Source organism: Amblyomma mixtum, chromosome 6, assembly GCF_055824585.1.
Source record: "Amblyomma mixtum isolate Tamu chromosome 6, ASM5582458v1, whole genome shotgun sequence".
Lineage (NCBI taxonomy): Eukaryota > Metazoa > Arthropoda > Arachnida > Ixodida > Ixodidae > Amblyomma > Amblyomma mixtum.
The window spans coordinates 34,425,086-34,444,295 of record NC_143017.1 but is presented as its reverse complement, the minus strand read 5'-3'; the positions used below and the strand labels follow the sequence as shown (position 1 = coordinate 34,444,295).

The 19,210-nt window shown below is 47.9% G+C and overlaps 1 protein-coding gene and 1 long non-coding RNA gene across 5 annotated transcripts in view; both read left to right on the top strand.

Annotated features, from left to right (window-relative positions):
• The window catches only part of LOC149338760 (glutamate-gated chloride channel-like), a 495,321-nt gene that overhangs the window by 140,294 nt on the left and 335,817 nt on the right, over positions 1-19,210 (top strand). The window lies entirely within an intron of this gene.
• On the top strand, positions 7,925-12,369 carry LOC149338763 (uncharacterized). Its single transcript, XR_016283453.1, has 3 exons — positions 7,925-9,448; positions 10,329-10,422; positions 10,966-12,369. It is a non-coding gene; the product is annotated as an uncharacterized LOC149338763 (long non-coding RNA).

Here is a 19,210-nt window from a genome sequence, read left to right as displayed (position 1 = left end):
GTTAATGGATGAAGGGCGTACTATGCCGAGTATTAAGCATGTGTTGGAACTCAAGGCAAGTGATATCGAGGCGTTCTCCAGACAAGCGGCGAGGGAGAGCAAATACTGGAGGTACCGAAGTCACAATGTGGTGGATAATCGAGTGCTTCACTGGTGACTCTGTGGTTTGCGGTTTTGAAAGGTTGGGAAAATCGTTGAAAACTTCCGCATACGGCGAGAGAGGGACGAGAGCGTGAAGCCCCGTCGCTGCAGCGGGGGAAAGTACGCCGTTGACGAAGAGGTGCTTGTGAGAACTATGAGGCGATGACCTTGCATATCGACCGCTAGGTTGAAGAAGCTGAGCAAGTCTGCGAACAGCTTGCGAGACGTCAGCGATAATGAAGATCCAGCGAAACGTGCGGTGCAATCCCAGGTTAAACGTAAGGGACCGTTGGCCGCACGTGCGAATGGGCGAGTTGTTGATCGCTTGCAGCGGGGAGGTCTGGTTGTTGCGACGCTGACCTGTGCTCCCGTGTCGACCAGGAAGCGAGAGCTAGTGATCTTGTCCGAAACATAAAATAGGCGGCATGCCCCTCCACCAGCCCCACTTGGCGCCGTCAGTGGACGGTCGCAGCGTTTCCCGACCAGGAGCCACGGGTGGGTGCACCGGCGAGCAGAGCTGCCGAAGGTATGGTGGTACCAGCATACAGCTGAGAGCAAGGTGTCGGACCGCGCGTCAGATGGTTGGGGCTTTGAAGAACGCGATGGTGGCAGGGAGCAGTGGCGTGACCGGAAATTCGGCGACAAACGGCGTGGTAAGGCCGCGAGGACATCGAGCCGCCTGGCAAGAGCATCAAGTCGACATTCGATGCTGGCAAGCTGGGAGTCTGCGGTAGTAGTTCGATGCGGACTGGTCACAAAGATGACGTTGGGTAGCCGTGTGTAGTCTGCAACACAGTCAGCGTGTTCAGCGAGATTGTCTAATGAAACACCACCCGCAGCAGCGATGATTTGGACCATGTGTTGGGGAAGATGCTGAAGGAACAACTCAAGTAGAAGGGGGCTGTGCTGAGCAGCGGGGTCTCGAAGAAGCTGGATCATGCGACGGAGGAGCTGCCGAAGGGCAAGCTCTGTATCGCTGAAGAGCTGTTGAAGTTTGCTGCACTCGAACGCTGACTTGCGGTCGATGACAGCCGCCCTTAGCGTGTCGAAGGGTCCAGCCGAATCCGGTGAGCTGATGACGGCCACTAAGCCCTCAGTGCCGTCAGGAGGCAGGGACGACACGAGGTGGAGGAACTTGGTCTCCTGGCTGGTGATACGTCGCAGCTGGAAATGCGCCTCAACCTGCAGGAGCCAGGCGCGGGGGCTATTGAGCCAGAATGGCGGCAGGCGGACTGACTGGAACGCGGCCACTGAAGCACCAAGAGGCTGAGTGTTCTGGGACGGGCCGGGGGAAGGGTGGAGGAGCCAGGGGAATCCATGTAGGAGGATGGGGTTGCGTGTTTGAAGCCGGGTCGCCAAATCTGTCGGTGCCAAGGCGAGGAAGAAGCAATGAATGAAGGAGAGGTCTGCCTGGTTATGCACCTAGCATGCTACTCCAGGTGAGGGTGAAAGAAGAGAGTAAAAAAGAGAGAAAAAGGGAATAAGAAAGGTAACACCAAGCATACTCAACACTCACCTACTCACAAACACACGTGATTATGAAAGGATGTCTACTAAACCCGTGTCCCTAAGAAAAAATTGGCTGAAGGCTTAGCTTGGTTGAGCCTGGCTGATTGCGAAAGCAATAACACCTGGCTGCGCTTGGTTCTGCTGGTAGTTGGACATGGTTTCCCGTAAAGTGCAACTCTGGTCACGACTTGGTTCTGCTAATATCCTCAGCTGGTCACCCCCAGAAACTTATGGCTTGTGACGTACGATATTGGGTTACCAGCAACGTTCAGCACGTAGCGCGAAAGATCGCGCCTCGAGAATACAATTGCTGAGCTTTTCTCTGGCGACATGGCGAGACCACGCTTACTTAAGAACGATTACATGCAGCCTATTGCCCTTTGTAGTCGGGCATGCACAATACGCCTATTGCGTCCGGACACTACACACAGATGTCATCTGCATAAAGGGTGATTTCAACTGCCGGTGGAAGACATTTTTTCAAGCTAACAAGTGAGATAATGAAAAGGGTGAGACTTAATATCCCCTCCCTGAGGTACTCCGCAGATACTTGATGCAGTGCTGTGTCACCTTCACTTGTTGACATAAAAATCGATCTTTTGTCAAGATAGTCACACAGCCAATCATACATTCGTCCACCAATGCCAACTGATTGTAAGGATGGGCGAATTGCCTCTTCTGTGACGTTATCAAAAACTCCCTTCACGTCAGGAAACACAGCAATGGTTAGCGACTGCTCTGCTTTGCTGCGTTTGACACAATTGCCAAGGGAAATAACGTTGTCAATTCTGCTGCGTCCTTTTCGGAAACCGGACATGGACGGAGGGTCAATTCCGTTATTCGCTTAGGAGCGCAATGGGACGGTAGGCGTTTAAGTCAGTTGATGGTTTTCGAGGCTTGAGGATAGGTATGACACGCGCACGCTGCCAGCACGTTTCGAGGCAGTCTGACTCCCAGGAGCTGTTATAAACTGCGAGCAGCTGAACCTTGGTCCTAGTTGTCAGGTGAGAACGGGTAGTGTAGCTTACACCGTCCGGTCCTGGACAGGATCTTTTATTGGTACCTGCCAGAGCCGCATGAAGTTCATCCATAGTGAACGATTCATCAAGAAAGGTAGCGTTAGGTGAAGGGATAAAGCTTTGGGGAGGTAATAGCACTGGTATGGCTGTTAATTAAGCAGTGACCTTAGAACAGAAAGCCTCCGCTGCGTCGAGACGAGAAATATTCGCATTCACAGCTGCGCACCCAAAATGATTTAATAGCACGGGCTGACTACTGAGGCTGCGTAAGATGCTCCATACCTTAAAAAGAGGCTTTCTCGGATCAAGCTTTGCTCCAAAAGGATCGTCATTCCCGTCTTGCCAGCTTGTCTAAATGGCGCTTGAACATGTTTCTGTGCGCGCCTAGCAACACTGATATCTTTTCTATTATTCGTCCTGCGTGCTCGTCTCTGCTCTGCGATGAATTGCTAGAAGTCGCTCGTATTCAGCATCTGCAGTTGAGTAAACTTGGTAGAGTTATAACTTTAGTGCTAGACCTTTTAGCACGTGCTACAGCATCAGTGAAGTTATCATAATCAAGGTGTGAGAGCTCCAATTTTTCTACTGTGTAAGTGAAAACTTCCCAAATCGTGTTGCGTACCTCACGCTGCTGGGAACTTAAAAAAGCGTCACCAACCTTAATTTACGTAGGTAGATTATCGCTGCCATGAGATTCTATGTCGACATTCCAATTTGTTGAAGACGACAGATGCGCAGAGATAATAGAAATGCCAAGGGCACTGGATCTTCCACCTTGATGAAAAGTTACCTGGCCATTGTGGAGGAAAGTTAAATTGTTACCCTGTGCAAATCAAATAACTGTTGTCCTCTGGCTGTTGATCCGGTGCCCACCCATGCAGGATGGTGTGCATTGAAGTCTCCCATTATGATGTGAGGTGCAGGAGTACTGAGTACAGTGTGCTGAAGGCGGTCAACGTCAAAGGTGACACGCGGGGGTATGTGCCCGACGATCACTGTGAAGGAGAGGTTCATGATATTGACGGTGGCTGCAAGGTATTCATTCCATGAGTCGGCAGTTATCGGTTGTTGGATGGAGGTGACGTCTTTCCGAACAGCTAAAAGAACTCTGCTGATATTTGTGCCGGTGATGGAGTTCTGAACGACATAACCTGAACGACGAATAGTAGTACGCAGACATGATTCTGAAATGGCAGTGATCGGGAAATGGTGTTTTGAGACAAACTGCCGGAAATCAGACAGTCGAGACCGAAGGCTACAGGCATTCCATTGGAAGATAGTGGCCTTGTTACGTATGCCTTGCGCGCTAGGGAGAGTAGCTGGTCTATTGACTGCTAGCGCCATTGTGCAAGTAGAGGTGAAATGAAGTCAAGGATTGTAAGGATGGCCTTTGCCACCGGCGAGGAGAGTGGTGTAAGAAAAGCGCAGACAGCCTCAACAAGCGAGCACAGTAGAGAGCTGGTACTGTCGGAGTTTTGGCGAACAGATCCTTCGCGCGAGCGGTTCCAGGTTGCATACTGCGGTTGCCGGGGAGTGTTCGCATGAGTGCTCACTACTGGAGGTGGCTCAACATATTGGCGCAGTGGAAGTGGAGGGAACTCAACCTCGTCCTGAATGCGCAGGTGACTTGCTTGATCTTTGTCCGGTGATTGAGGAGCTTTCATCCCCGGCGATGAATTTTTTGTGCGGCGACTTCCCCCGATTTGATTTTGCTCAAAGCAGTTCTTGCTGACTTGTAATCTGTATTATTGAAGTCCTTGTACTTATAGATGATCTCCTTTTCGTAGGCAGAGCAGTGAATAAACGTCGCCTCATTCTGCTTACCGCAGTTAGGACAAAGGGAGTTATCACTGGCACATTCAATTCGGTCATGGCTGCCACCACAACGAGAGCAGCGCAAGGCAAGTTACCAGGCGCTATCACATGGCCGAAGTGCTGACATTTGGTGCATTGCCGTGGTTCTTGAATGTACTCGTACACACGGTACCTTGTATAACCGTATTGCGGCGCAGATGCTTTCGCAAATACAGTGCGGATGTTTTCTGAGTTACCAAGACGGCGGACAGATTTCATGGGAGGTCTCTGTAGCAGTGCAGAGTAGATCTCTGATTGGGGAAGATCCACTGGGACACCATTAATGACACCCACACCGCTGGTGCTGAGACGGGGCTCATAATCTTGAACTGCAACTCCAGCTATGCTTGTTATTTGCAAGAGGCGTTCAGTAGCGTGCGCTGTACGGGTGTCAACTGCCAGAAGGTTTAGTTGCTCGTTGGGACGAACTTGAAAAACGCCATCTGGAGCCACAGATTCGAACCCTTGCCTCAATGTCAGTGGATTGAAGTGGGTAATGCGGTGCCCAGAATCCACTGACTTGATGACAACTGTAAGGTTGGGCTAGGTGTTTGAGTCACGTTCGCAGTGTCTAGTCAAAAGTGACAGCTCTGAGCTGCGACGAATCTTTGAAGGCACAGGAATAAATCTCTCAGACCTTTCTCTGAACTTCGCAGTAGTGTCCATGTAAATGATAGTAGAGGAATCGGACGGATCAGAAAAATCGTCTTGACCTGAACGTAGCGGCAGAGCACGGCTTAGGTTGGAAGCTTCAGGTGTGCGATGTCCATGAGGATCTGGATATATGCTAGTTCTGATGGAGCTGGAGCAGAAGAGTGACTGCAGGGCAATAGGTTTTAGGCACGAGGTACTGCTTGCGCAGCAGGCAGCTGAGTTAGGCCTGACGGAATGCCAGGAGAACCTCCAGGTGCTGAGCCCGGATGGGGCACCGGCGGAGCCGCACCCACCGCCGGAATCATGCCAGGGAGTTGCAGTGCAAGTTATCTGAACAGAAATGTTCAGCACCGATGAGAAATCCTCCACAGAGATTGGCAGACACGAGCGTTCACAGCCCGACAGCTGCCTGACTTCTACGGCTTTCAAGAACGAGCTCTGACAGATTGAGGTTCGATTGCGCTGGTCGCGCTGCGGCGACCTAGCCCAACTTCCTCCTTGTCCGGCGTGCTGTGGCCTGCGAGCCGAGCGCGGCTCAAGGGGCGCTACAATGGCTTTTGTTTGGGCAGTGCACCGGTGTTTGTGCTACATAGTTTTCTTAAAGGAATAACTTGCGCAAAAGGGATTGAAGAAGAAAAAGAAGAGAGGCGTGTATAGAGGACGGAGCGCAATTATTATTTTAGTTATAGTTTTCTTGAAGTTGTGGATATCGTACGCGGAGAGATTGCGGCGGAAGCCGAATTTGTGTGGGTGTGAGGAAGCTCTTGCCTATATGATTTGAAATGGAGTACGATGGGTTCGATTAAGTGTGCCAATGCAACTCTTGAGGGAAAAAGGGTGTAAGTTTTTGAAGGCCAATGTTTTGCTTGCTTCCGTACTTCCAGGGCTCTGGTAGCGTGCCCTTGGGGTAAAGATCACTGGGGGAATGTGAACTGTGGGGAGCATTGTGCATATACTAAGGTAATGCTGGCAACACAGCAGGTTGCAGCATTTCATAGTAAGGTTTCATGCAAACCACGTGGACATTGTTTCTGATGGCGCCGTCGTGTTAAGGATCTATGTTCTCGCCGGGCAGCTTCATAGGTAAAGTAACCAAGACACACAACTACTTCGTTTGGACCGAGGTAGCGGCGGAGTAACTTCTCGCAGAGCCCTCGACGGCGCACAGGTGTCCATACCCACACAGAATCACCGGGCTCACACGTGACGTCTGGCGTTGGAGGTTGTAGCGACCGCCGTCAATCAAGGTGTTGCTGGTGTTCGACACTTTGCGACCTAGCGGACTTTTCAGCCCTCTGGACGAATGTGTCGATGCCAACATAGGCGCCGGTGTCATCTTTACTGTGACCAGTGGGTAGCATAACGTCCAGCATAATCACACGACACGCGTAGATCAGTTGGAAAGGGGTAGGATGGGTAGCCTCCTGCTCGGTCGCATTGCGGGCAAAGTTTGCATTCGGGTGAACTACGTCCCACATGCGACGTTTCAGTGGCGGCATTTCTGCGAGCGTCCGGATGAGAAGTTGACTCAGTCCGTCGATTTGCGAATCGCAAGTCGTGGTCTTCTTCTGACTGTTGTGGGTAAGCTCGAAGAAAGACCGCATTTATTCAGCCGTAAAGGCGATGCCGCCATGTGCCGAATTCTTGTAGGCTTCAGCGCCGGACAAACCCAAAGCAGGTGGTGAATATTGGCCTCAGTATTTGTTTTTGCAGATTGAATACTCGGGGCGGGGATATAAATCTTGGAATTTAGGAGCTAGGGCAACCCTGACCTGGATCCTTCGAGGCGCCACCTCCTCCGCACGGTCAAGACCGCGGGGGAGAGTTGCTGCACAAGGAGAGATTAGAGCACGTGTGCGCGCTGGATGTGTTCCTTTCTTGATAAAAGGAGAGCGGCGTCATCCAGAGTGAGGACCCAAGCAAAGACGAGTTTTGGGTCACAAGGGGGCCGCAGAATCTGCACGGCTTGTGTGCTCTGGAGGTCATGTGGGACCTATTCTATACGGATTGGCTGCGGGGTGCGTGCCGCTAGACGATAGATGTTTTGGCAAATTTCTGGGGGGTGACTGACGCGTCGTACACTCTAAGAACTGCTACTCCTGCATTAAGAGTAAAAGAGCCTCGCTACTCCTGCAGGTCTCAATCTACTCTCTCTACAAACGAGAAAGAGTGAAAGGTCCTGTTCACTCCTCTTGACAAAAGAGTAAAATGGCATTTCCACTCCTGCATACCCCAAGGGAGTTCAGTGCTTGTTTTACTCCTCCGCCCTTACGGCCATACATTCGTAAGGGCGCGCTAGCTTCTCGGGGCCGGCCTGCCAGCCTGGATGCCGGCGTCAGAAAAATGCACTGGTATTGTTTGTTCACGACCAAAGCTCTGGGATAGAGTATCATTAGCCAATGTCGAGTTGTTGGTAGAAGCGATAACAGCCATACAAATTTCCTCCCATAGCCGCTTTGCTGCTGCTCTGGAGTTCGCCTGGCCTCTGCTATAGCTCCGCTCCTGAAGGGGTCGCGGAAACCGAGCATATATTTATTTCCCTATGACGCGGGGTTCAGAGTAAAACGGTGCCGAGGGTAGCACCTAAGTGCTGGCCAGTTTCGAAGCGCATTCAGCTACAGCATCTATGTGAAATCGGCTAGGTTTAGCGACGACAAGGGCAGCCAGCGAGCAGCGCACAGTTCGTCGCCCGGCGCGACCGCGGGCGGCGTCGTTGCCGAAAGCTCGGCTCGCTCAATGATTCGCTCCGTAGCTTGCGAATCGCGCACGCAAGGCTGGAAAATCGAGCAGCGACTGGCCTGCGATTGAGCGAGCCTTTATGCCCACGTTTGCAGCACAGGTGAACAAATTTAGCACACATGTATGCATGGAATATCGGCTGCGTTGCGGCGATTCTTAAGCTCGTCCTCGACGCCATCATCACCGTTCGGGTCGACCCGAGCATATCTTTATTTCACTACGAGACATAGTTCACAATAAAACGTACTTACAATGCAAAGAGTAGCACCTCAGCGCTAGCCAGTTTCGAAGCGCTCTCAGCTCTGGCATCGAAGTGAAACCTCCTAGGCTTAGCTACGAATACGGCAGCCAGGGAGCAGGCCGAAGCTCGTCGCGCGGCGCGCTCGCGAGCAGCGTCATTGCTGAAAGCTCGGCTCGCTCACAGATTGGCTCAGAAACTTGCGAATTGTACTCGCAAGGCTGGTAAATCGAGCAGCTAGCGGCTGGCCTGCGACTGAGCGCACGTTCGCAGTACAGGTGAACAACAATTAGCGCACGAATGCTTGGGATACCGGCTGCGTTGCGGCCACGTTAAGGCGATTCTTAAGCTCGTCCTCGACGCCATCGTCACCGTACGTGACACACAGGCTGAGAACTTGAATTCGAGTACGTGCTAAAGTAAGCTGCTCGTATTTCTCGGAACAATCTGAACTCGAAAAGACAGTTGCTTCTGTCGGCTTCCATGCATGTGGGCTCTTGCTAGTGAAAGTACACTCGAACAGGATGCGGCGAGTGCGGGCCGCTGTTGCATATAAGCTAAAGTGTGAAGCAAGTATCGTCGTAGTTCCGTAACGCAGTTGATATCACAGTAATCCGCTTGTACGGGTCACATTTAAGCTCTGTTTCATGTCTCCGTCGAGCATGCCAGTGTCGCGTTGAGTAATGCATCGCAGCAGCTCTTTGTCCTACCGCTCGCGTCGAACATATCCTTGATATGGACCAGTTTGCGATACGGTGCGTTTCTTTGCGTTTTTTGTCGCATTTAAGGGATTTTCGCTGCCGTCAATCGAAATTGCATTCCGTCAACAGCGTCGTCTGCGCCGTCGTCTGCTAGGACACCCGGGGATGGGATCACAGGATCGCAGCTTCTACAAACGACATGTCAGCAAAAGTATCTAAAAGCGCTTTGGTATTCGCATTTAATAAAGAAATAAAATGAAAAAATATAATTTGTTTTTGTTGCGAACACAATTCAAATATTAGTAATAAAAAAAGCGCATTTGTAGGTTTTTTCAACGAAGCAAAACTGCAGCCGTCGTCACGTTTTGTGATATTTGGGTTTTCGTAGCATTGTTTGAGTGCTCGTGCGGTGGACGTGTATGAAGAACACAAGTGTGTTTTGGAAACCAACGACGAGAATTACGCCCTGTCAACACTGGTGATTTTGAACGGGTAAAGCCGTGAAGAAAGGTAGCGCTACGACTTCTTGTCATCTGGAGAGGCAACGAAGAAGAATGTGCGGTTTTGCTAAGCCTTGATGAGCCGTCTGAACGGTGAGTCCCGTGTACGTTTCTTTACTTCTGATCTCTATTCGCACGCGTTATTAGTGTGCGCCTATATAGGGATGGCAGTGCAGGCAGTCTGCGTGCGGTTGCCTCAGCTATAATGCGTTAAGGCCGATTCACACGACGGTCCGTTCGCCCGCGGCCCGCGCACTACGTATTCAGGCGCGCTGTCGGCCGCGGCCACCAGTTATCACAACAGAGTTATGCGGTCGCTTGCTAGCGCTGCGAAAAACAACAATGTTTACTACATTCCAATAGCATAGATTTGTGCTACGTAGGAGAGGATGATGAGCGTGCAGTGCCACGTTAGAGAGCGCTCTTGCTAGGCCAGCTGCGGAGACAAGGGAACTGACAACGGTCGAGTTGCCTCGCGGCTGGTGCCCGTCGGATTGATTTGTGCTACTTAGAAGATGACGATGAGCGGCAGTGCCGCGCGACAGAGCACTCGCGCTAGGCCAGCTGCCAACAGGCAGTGCTCAGTGTGTGTACTCGTGGGATTAGTGCTTACGCCTTAATATTTGTCATACAATTTTTTCGGGGACAATGATCGCGTGTAAAAGGCTGGGGCATATCCCTTGCCTAGTCATTTGTAAATTTTTATCTGTGCTTCCCCATGGAACAGAATTTGACACAGTATTATGTCAAAGTTAGATCGTTCTTGCGTCTGCCCTGAGGTGTAGGTGTCGATGCTTCCTCGCCTTCAGATTTTGAGAACTGTTTGGGATGCAACTGCGCACTTATTTAGGATTTCAAGCTTTTTGCTATATCCCTCGTTTGTGCGGCCCGCTTTCAAGTCGTTCGCTATATCGGTGATGGTTTGTTATTGATTTTCACTTTCTCTTATTTATTCTTGGTTGACTGCCACCAGCTGTGCTGCCGGCGATTCTCCACGCTCGGAACTATTCCCAGTCACGAGACCCTACCCACAGACCTCCCTGCACCACACTCACCAGTTTTCTTCGGTATTTTTTTCCCTTGCTCTTACTTGCATTGCCACTAGGCAGTTTTTATTTCTGTGCAGATTTGTTAAATGCAATACCAATTTTCGTTTCATGCTGTGATGTGAGATATCGTGCTTCTTGCTAATGAATGCATGCCTTTTCCATCCTCTCATCATTTGTGCAAAGCAGACGGGTCTACTGGTCGCTACGTTCAATTTAAAAATACCTTCGGTGCTGCTGCAAAGCACCCTAGTAGTAATAAAATCCTGTGCATGCTATATTCGAATAGTTACGCTCTTTTCATCATGCATAAAAATAGTGGTATTCCATCCTGCTCATCTTTCTATGCGGGTGTGACAGTCATGTAAATCTACTGAAAAAATGTATATCTGTGCATCACATACAATCTGTTCATTTCTTTTGTCATGGGCCCTCTCATTGCTTTTTGTGTTCCTATGTTACTACCTTATTCTAATTTATGAAGCAGTAGACAATTTCTTCTCTTGTCATTCATGACATTGTTACGGCCACTGACAACAGTTGCTCTGACATATTTATTTGCAGTTGCCAGCTGCCAGTATCTACTGGGCCATTCGTGCTTCCAGCTTTTGGCTGTGCTATCTCTCCTCAGCTGTTTGTGGTAGGTATTGTTTTCCAGTGATGCATACCTTACCTGCCTATTTAGAAAAATTTCGTAGACATAGGCTCACAGCCGGGTTTAGAAATGCATGCAGAGCTCTACGTGCACTTAGCAGCAGTACCTCCCTGTATAATCACATGAATCTGATCCTGAATTACATGAATGTAATTACATGATCTGTATGCAATAGTCGCTCATGAAGCTTTTGACTGCTGCTGTTAACATAATGGAATTTACACTGCTTCAGGTGCAGAGACTATTTCACACATGTTGCCTCTTATGCATATGTGCCCTCTGAAAGGACGAACATATTCCTTTATCCCTTTAAAAAACATTGTGTTCTATCATGATGCTTTACCGGTATTTCTGGTGTATAGACCAAAATGTCACTCAGTATTGTAACATGAAGCGGGAACTCAGTTTGTCCAATGTTTTAGAGGTAACATGAAGCGGGAACTGAGTTTGTCCAATGTTTTAGGGGTCCTAAAACATTGGACCAACACAGTTCCCACTCGAGTTATTGATCACTTCGCTCTCGCCCTACCATAAGCTTGCCGTCCAGGTTGGACAAATTGATAGAGCGACTGCTCCTGTGAAGTGGTGGTTCTGAGTTCGAACACCGGACCAGGACGAATCTTTCTTTAACTACGAAGTTTCTGTGAAAGCTGTATAGCTTTCCTTTGTAGCCATTTGGCTGTGCTCGAGTGGATGTCAATGAGTAATTACTCCTTATTACAGATCTTTTGTCAACGCCAAACTGATTCAGTAGCAACAAATAGTAGAAGGGTAAAAGCATGCTGCTCCCAAAAATTCGTTAAGCATGTTATAAAATGTATGCTGTATTGTTTTAACTGCTGCAAAGAAATAACGGTGATGTTAGATGCCCAGCCCCTATTAGGTAAACATAGCTCGCAATTAACACAGTGGATGGAAAAGAAATATGGACTTCAACCCTCACGACGACCCTCACCCCAGTAAAACAAAAAGTGCCAGTGTTGCCATACTTGAGAGCTTTGCTCTTTAAAATTGCAGTAGACTGCTACTCAAAGTTGACAAAAAAATGCGTCTCGTTTTCTGCATGTGCATTCCACAGTGCTGGTGCCATTTTCACTGGCCATTGACATTCAGTCGCATGATGTGCACCCCGCTCCTCGAGTTGATTTTGTTTGTCTTGTGAACCTGCCGTCAAAATCAGTGCAGGATAATGCTTCCCCAGTTGATCTGCAGTTAACCTTGTCCTTTGCCAGCTGCTGTCACCCTTTCTCCACAGAGAAGGGCGGTGGGAGTCCAAGCCAGGTGGAGTTGAAATATTTGACTAGTAGTGGACAGGGATCCTGCGGTTTGTTGAGTACACAGGCAAATTGGAGACTTATGGAAGAATTTTTTTACCAGCCAAAAAAGACGCATACACAAGACAGAACCGCACAGGACAAGGGCTGGTAAAAGCCGTAGTCCTCTGTGGTTCTCTCTTGTGTATGCGTGTTCCTTGGCGGGTAAAAAAATTCCTCCGTAAGTCTCCAATTTGCCGGTGTCCTCCACAGATTGGAGGATCCCTGTCTGTTACTAGTCAAATTTCATTACTCCACCTGGATTGGACTCCCACTGCCCTTCTCAAACTTTTGAAATCCTGTTGCCCTAGCAGATCATCAGCTGTCGGTTGTATTACTTTCGCTTCAGTGAAATTTGACATGTAGCGGACAGGGATCCTAGAATTTGTGGAGTACACAGGCAAACTGGAGACTTATAGAATTTTTTTACCAGCCAAGGAAGACGCATACACAAGATTCGTTGTCTGTGTTTCACAACTGAAAGTTCTAAATGCGTGCAAAAGTGTATCGTGCATTCGCACGTATTTTGAAAACTCAATTTCTGCAGCATTAGGTTTTCGGAATTGGAGCTGTAGCATTGCCGCCACAGAATCCCGCTCGTTAACAAAGCGCACACTTATTTGCTAGGTATATATTCGGTATACCGCAACCAGTACACGTCACTGTTTGGAAGGTTCTGTCGTGAAATTTCTGATTGTGCAAGGTAGCTTTTCTTTTAAATTCAAGCGCTCTCTATTTGCTTTTTCCTGTGCATATTCATCGGTCGTCTCAATTCGGAAGCGTTGGTGCTGCAAGACGTGCATACGGAAGCTACGTTTGTGCACAAAGCTCCTGAATTTTTGAAAGCGCAGCTCTGACAGTTCTCGTTGTCATAAATAAGTACAAAGCAGCCTAATCTTTTTGGACACACCATTTCATGCTCTTAGCTGTTTCTGAGAAACAGGCTGCCTTTTTTTCTGTTTTTGGTGTGAAACATTCCTAACAACTTCTTTCTTTCTCGATGCACAGATAGCCTATGCATACACGGGCAGCTTGATTGCAATATTTAGGGCAATATTTATAACAGGTGCAGTGAGCCTTGGTGCATGTGGACAGAAATTAAGCTAGGGTGGGGTGGGGTATTTTCGCACAGGGTAATATTATGCGGAGGGTTTGGCGTATTGAAACCGAGTCTTTCTGAGCTCTTATTAGACGTCCCAGCACCAGGACAGTAGTTGAGGCTTTTCTTCTTTGTTGTCTAGTCAATGGTTTCCATCACATAAAATAGCCTTAATTCTAGCTATCCCGTGGCCGTCTAACAGAACGATGCAGATATACTGAAGTGATCAGTGTCGCATAAAAGTAGTGAGAACATTGCAAATGCAAGGCAACTTCATTGGTTTGCAGTGCACTAACGTGGCAGTCAGAGAGAATTACACATTACATTTGCAAATCTAAATTGTGCATAATAGTATGGACTGGCACGTAATGTGCGAAGTAATCACAGTTATCTCGTTCATGCCGAATGCTAGTGTCAAACATTGTCAGTATTGCATATTTATAAAGAGCAGGCATGCTGCGCCTAACTTGTCGTTGGATAGATTTTATTACTATGAAAGCAAAAAGTTTACACATGGCTGTCGTGTTCTTGCGTGGGAAGTAGTATTACCTTAAATGAGTATAAACACCAAATTTTTGGTTATGTGTGTTCTTTGTAGTGACGTGCTGGGCATTCATATACATAGAATTGTTGCATAGTATTCGTCTCCAATCGCTAAATAATTACAGCCAGGACAGCAGCTTGGGCATGTTGGTTATTCATTCTTGATGGAACAGCGCAAAACATCGGGACAAGAGACAAGCGCTGACTTACAACTGGTTTTTATTTCGAAGAAACATTGCTTCTTATACCTTCTTCACCCTCTCAAAAAACACATGCGTCGCAACCATATCGTTCAAGCGTCCACAAAAAAGCATAAGACAAATAATCACAGATATTTATAATCACATTTTTAACATGTCAAATTCTTTCTTAGTCAAAGCAACAGACGGCGTGCTGACACAATCGTCGCGCAGACTCGCTATCGAAGCTGCCTCGATTATTTCCCGGACTAACTGTTCTTTGTGATTAGCCAAAGCTTTGCATTTTTGGAAAACCGGTGCACAACTAGTTGAAGGGCAATCTCTGCAATGGATTCCCAGGTTCCTGCAAGCTTGCTCGAAATTATTTTTGTGTTCTAGCAGCCTTTCATTCATGCACCTGCCAGTCTGCCCAATGTACTGTTTACCGCAAGTCACTGGCAACGAATAAACAAGGCCTTCGGTGCACTCCACAAAGGGGGTTCGATGCTTTATCGTGCATCCCTGCTTCTTTTTGGTCGGATCGGAGTTGACTCGTCTGCACAGACTTTTGAGTTTATTAGGAGCAGTCATCACTACATTCACGCCAGCTTTTCGACCTATGCCTTTCAGGCGATGGGAAATATTGTGAAGATACGGAATTGCTACTACCGGCCTCCTTTCTTTCTGTTTCTGTGCATCATCTTGCTGCTCGGGCCTAGCCTGCATCAGGTGCTTTTTCATCTGCTTGGCAACAGATACCAACAGGTGCGAGGGGTAACCCGAGTTGCCAAGCCGTTCCGCCTGGGGAAGAAAGCTCACATTCATTTTGTGAACACAGGATTTCCTCAAGGCATTCGTGAAGTACAAGTTCACAATAGCCCTCTTGGTCAGCTTAGAGTGAGCTGATTGGAAGGGCATTGGCGCTTTCTCCGCTCTGGGCTCATAGGCCCAGCAGGCGTGCCCTCTAGTGAACTCAAGTCTCAGGTCTAAAAACCTGAGTGACCCTTGAGCAGGAAGCTCGTGCGTGATAATAAGTGGCTGCAAAGCCTGCGCAAAGCGACCCACCTCCTCCATTACTGCTTCTAGCGTATTCGCCCTTTGGCCATCACAAAGAACTAGGTAGTCATCAACGTACCTAAATACCTTTTTAACACTAGTACCTGCAAGGGTTACGTTCAGGAACCTGTCTTTTCGCGCCAAGTACAAATCACTGAGTAGAGGCGCGATACATGAACCAATGCAAACACCGTGTTTCTGGAGATACACTTTTTCCTCCCAACAGACGTAAGTTGACCTGAGGTACACTGCTAATAGCTCCAGGAACCCTCTAATAGACATTCCGCAGGCGTTTTGAAATGCAACAGCACCATGCGTATCTATGCATTCTTCTACAGACACCATCAGCTCGTCATGCGGTATGGAATAATACAAATCTTTTACATCAACTGAGCATGCGGCAAAGGCACTGGTAGAATTGTCAGTTAAAAATCTAGCTATATCGTCCGAAGATTTCACCTGAAATGGGTCGTCAATTGTTAGTAGTTTTAATTTTGCTTGCAAGAAGACACCAAGAATCTTTTGCCACGTCCCTCCCTCAGAAATTATTACCCTCAAGGGCCAGTCTGGTTTGTGAGTTTTTACAGTGAAAAACGCGTCCAAGTTAGACTTCTTGCAAGTTTTTATGCCTCGAAGGAGGTAGTCAAGTTTAAGTTCTTTGCATAGCTTCATAGCAGTTACCTTTGCTTTCCTAACAGCTGATGTCTTGTGCTCGTCAAAAACAGAGCTGATGGTTTCTAACGCCTTAGTTTTGTACAAGTCCTTGGAAATCACAGCAAAGCCCCCCTCTTTGTCAGAGGTCAGCAACGCAAGGGAATTGTCTTTCAAGTACCTTACAGTACGTCCCACTGGGAGATTCCTCTCGCAGAGCTGGTAGCGGCCAACGACGTCGGCTCCGTCTGAAATACACCTTGCACTTTCCTTGCACCTTGCTGCGCGCTGACTACAATGAAAGGAGAAGAGGCATGACCGAACAAAGCCAAGAAAACAAGATCCACATGCTTGGTGTGGATGTTCTGCCACAACCGGTCCGCGAGGTGCTTAGCCTTGGGCCTAAGTTTGCCATCCAACCGAAGAAGACAACACCGGAGCTTCTTGCCATGGTGCGGCGCGTTGCCAAGGCAAGCCCTGAGTCGGAAAGTGCAAGGTGTATTTCAGACGGAGCCGACGTCGTTGGCCGCTACCAGCTCTGCGAGAGGAATCTCCCAGTGGGACGTACTGTAAGGTACTTGAAAGACAATTCCCTTGCGTTGCTGACCTCTGACAAAAAGGGGGGCTTTGCTGTGATTTCCAAGGACTTGTACAAAACTAAGGCGTTAGAAACCATCAGCTCTGTTTTTGACGAGCACAAGACATCAGCTGTTAGGAAAGCAAAGGTAACTGCTATGAAGCTATGCAAAGAACTTAAACTTGACTACCTCCTTCGAGGCATAAAAACTTGCAAGAAGTCTAACTTGGACGCGTTTTTCACTGTAAAAACTCACAAACCAGACTGGCCCTTGAGGGTAATAATTTCTGAGGGAGGGACTTGGCAAAAGATTCTTGGTGTCTTCTTGCAAGCAAAATTAAAACTACTAACAATTGACGACCCATTTCAGGTGAAATCTTCGGACGATATAGCTAGATTTTTAACTGACAATTCTACCAGTGCCTTTGCCGCATGCGCAGTTGATGTAAAAGATTTGTATTATTCCATACCGCATGACGAGCTGATGGTGTCTGTAGAAGAATGCATAGATACGCATGGTGCTGTTGCATTTCAAAACGCCTGCGGAATGTCTATTAGAGGGTTCCTGGAGCTATTAGCAGTGTACCTCAGGTCAACTTACGTCTGTTGGGAGGAAAAAGTGTATCTCCAGAAACGCGGTGTTTGCATTGGTTCATGTATCGCGCCTCTACTCAGTGATTTGTACTTGGCGCGAAAAGACAGGTTCCTGAACGTAACCCTTGCAGGTACTAGTGTTAAAAAGGTATTTAGGTACGTTGATGACTACCTAGTTCTTTGTGATGGCCAAAGGGCGAATACGCTAGAAGCAGTAATGGAGGAGGTGGGTCGCTTTGCGCAGGCTTTGCAGCCACTTATTATCACGCACGAGCTTCCTGCTCAAGGGTCACTCAGGTTTTTAGACCTGAGACTTGAGTTCACTAGAGGGCACGCCTGCTGGGCCTATGAGCCCAGAGCGGAGAAAGCGCCAATGCCCTTCCAATCAGCTCACTCTAAGCTGACCAAGAGGGCTATTGTGAACTTGTGCTTCACGAATGCCTTGAGGAAATCCTGTGTTCACAAAATGAATGTGAGCTTTCTTCGCCAGGCGGAACGGCTTGGCAACTCGGGTTACCCCTCGCACCTGTTGGTATCTGTTGCCAAGCAGATGAAAAAGCACCTGATGCAGGCTAGGCCCGAGCAGCAAGATGATGCACAGAAACAGAAAGAAAGGAGGCCGGTAGTAGCAATTCCGTATCTTCACAATATTTCCCATTGCCTGAAAGGCATAGGTCGAAAAGCTGGCGTGAATGTAGTGATGACTGCTCCTAATAAACTCAAAAGTCTGTGCAGACGAGTCAACTCCGATCCGACCAAAAAGAAGCAGGGATGCACGATAAAGCATCGAACCCCCTTTGTGGAGTGCACCGAAGGCCTTGTTTATTCGTTGCCAGTGACTTGCGGTAAACAGTACATTGGGCAGACTGGCAGGTGCATGAATGAAAGGCTGCTAGAACACAAAAATAATTTCGAGCAAGCTTGCAGGAACCTGGGAATCCATTGCAGAGATTGCCCTTCAACTAGTTGTGCACCGGTTTTCCAAAAATGCAAAGCTTTGGCTAATCACAAAGACCAGTTAGTCCGGGAAATAATCGAGGCAGCTTCGATAGCGAGTCTGCGCGACGATTGTGTCAGCACGCCGTCTGTTGCTTTGACTAAGAAAGAATTTGACATGTTAAAAATGTGATTATAAATATCTGTGATTATTTGTCTTATGCTTTTTTGTGGACGCTTGAACGATATGGTTGCGACGCATGTGTTTTTTGAGAGGGTGAAGAAGGTATAAGAAGCAATGTTTCTTCGAAATAAAAACCAGTTGTAAGTCAGCGCTTGTCTCTTGTCCCAATGTTTTGCGCTGTTCCATCAAGAATTACAACCAGATTTCTTTTCTTCCCTGTTTCAATAGCATAGCAATTGCTATGACATCAATGTTCAGTATAGGTTATGGAAGGCACAAAAAAGCTACTATATCGCTACTTCATCGTTTTAATTAGTTACAATGCTAAAGCCAGCCTGCCTTAAGAGTCGGAATCACAATGAATGACGAAGCCGCAATTATATTGCAGTTTTCCTCATGCCTCCGCTGGCTTATACTGACCTTTGATGCCATTGCCATTGCTCAGTTTTTAAAAGTGAAGCAGGAGAGAGAAGATATTTAATTACAAATTATTTAGCAGTCATAGGCGAATACTGTGTGGTTATCCGTGCATAGTAATGCCTTATGCATCATTAAAAACAAAAAAAAAAATGTGCAACTGAAATTTGCTCGGCTGCTGACCCAAAAGACGCGGGTTCGATCCCGGCCGCGGCGGCTGGAATTTCTTTGGAGGAGAAATTCTAGAGGCCCGTGTACTGTGCGATGTCAGTGCACGTTTAATTAAAGAACCCTAGGTGGTCGAAATTTCCGGAGCCCTTCACTACGGCGTCTCTCATACCCTGGGTCGCTTTGGGACGTTAAACCCCATAAACCAACCCAAACCAAACTGAAATTTGTTGTCTGCCTCTTTGAGATGAAAAATTTTGAATTTTTCCTTCACTATTTTAGAGCATGAAATTCAGTTAATGGTATCTGAGAAACAGGAATTGTAACAGCCATTTCTCTTCAGCAAGAAAACTGTCATTGGTTTAAGTGTTTTCCCGATTCAAGGTTACCCTATATTTTAAACTGCACAATGTATTATGTGACAAGAACCGTCAAGC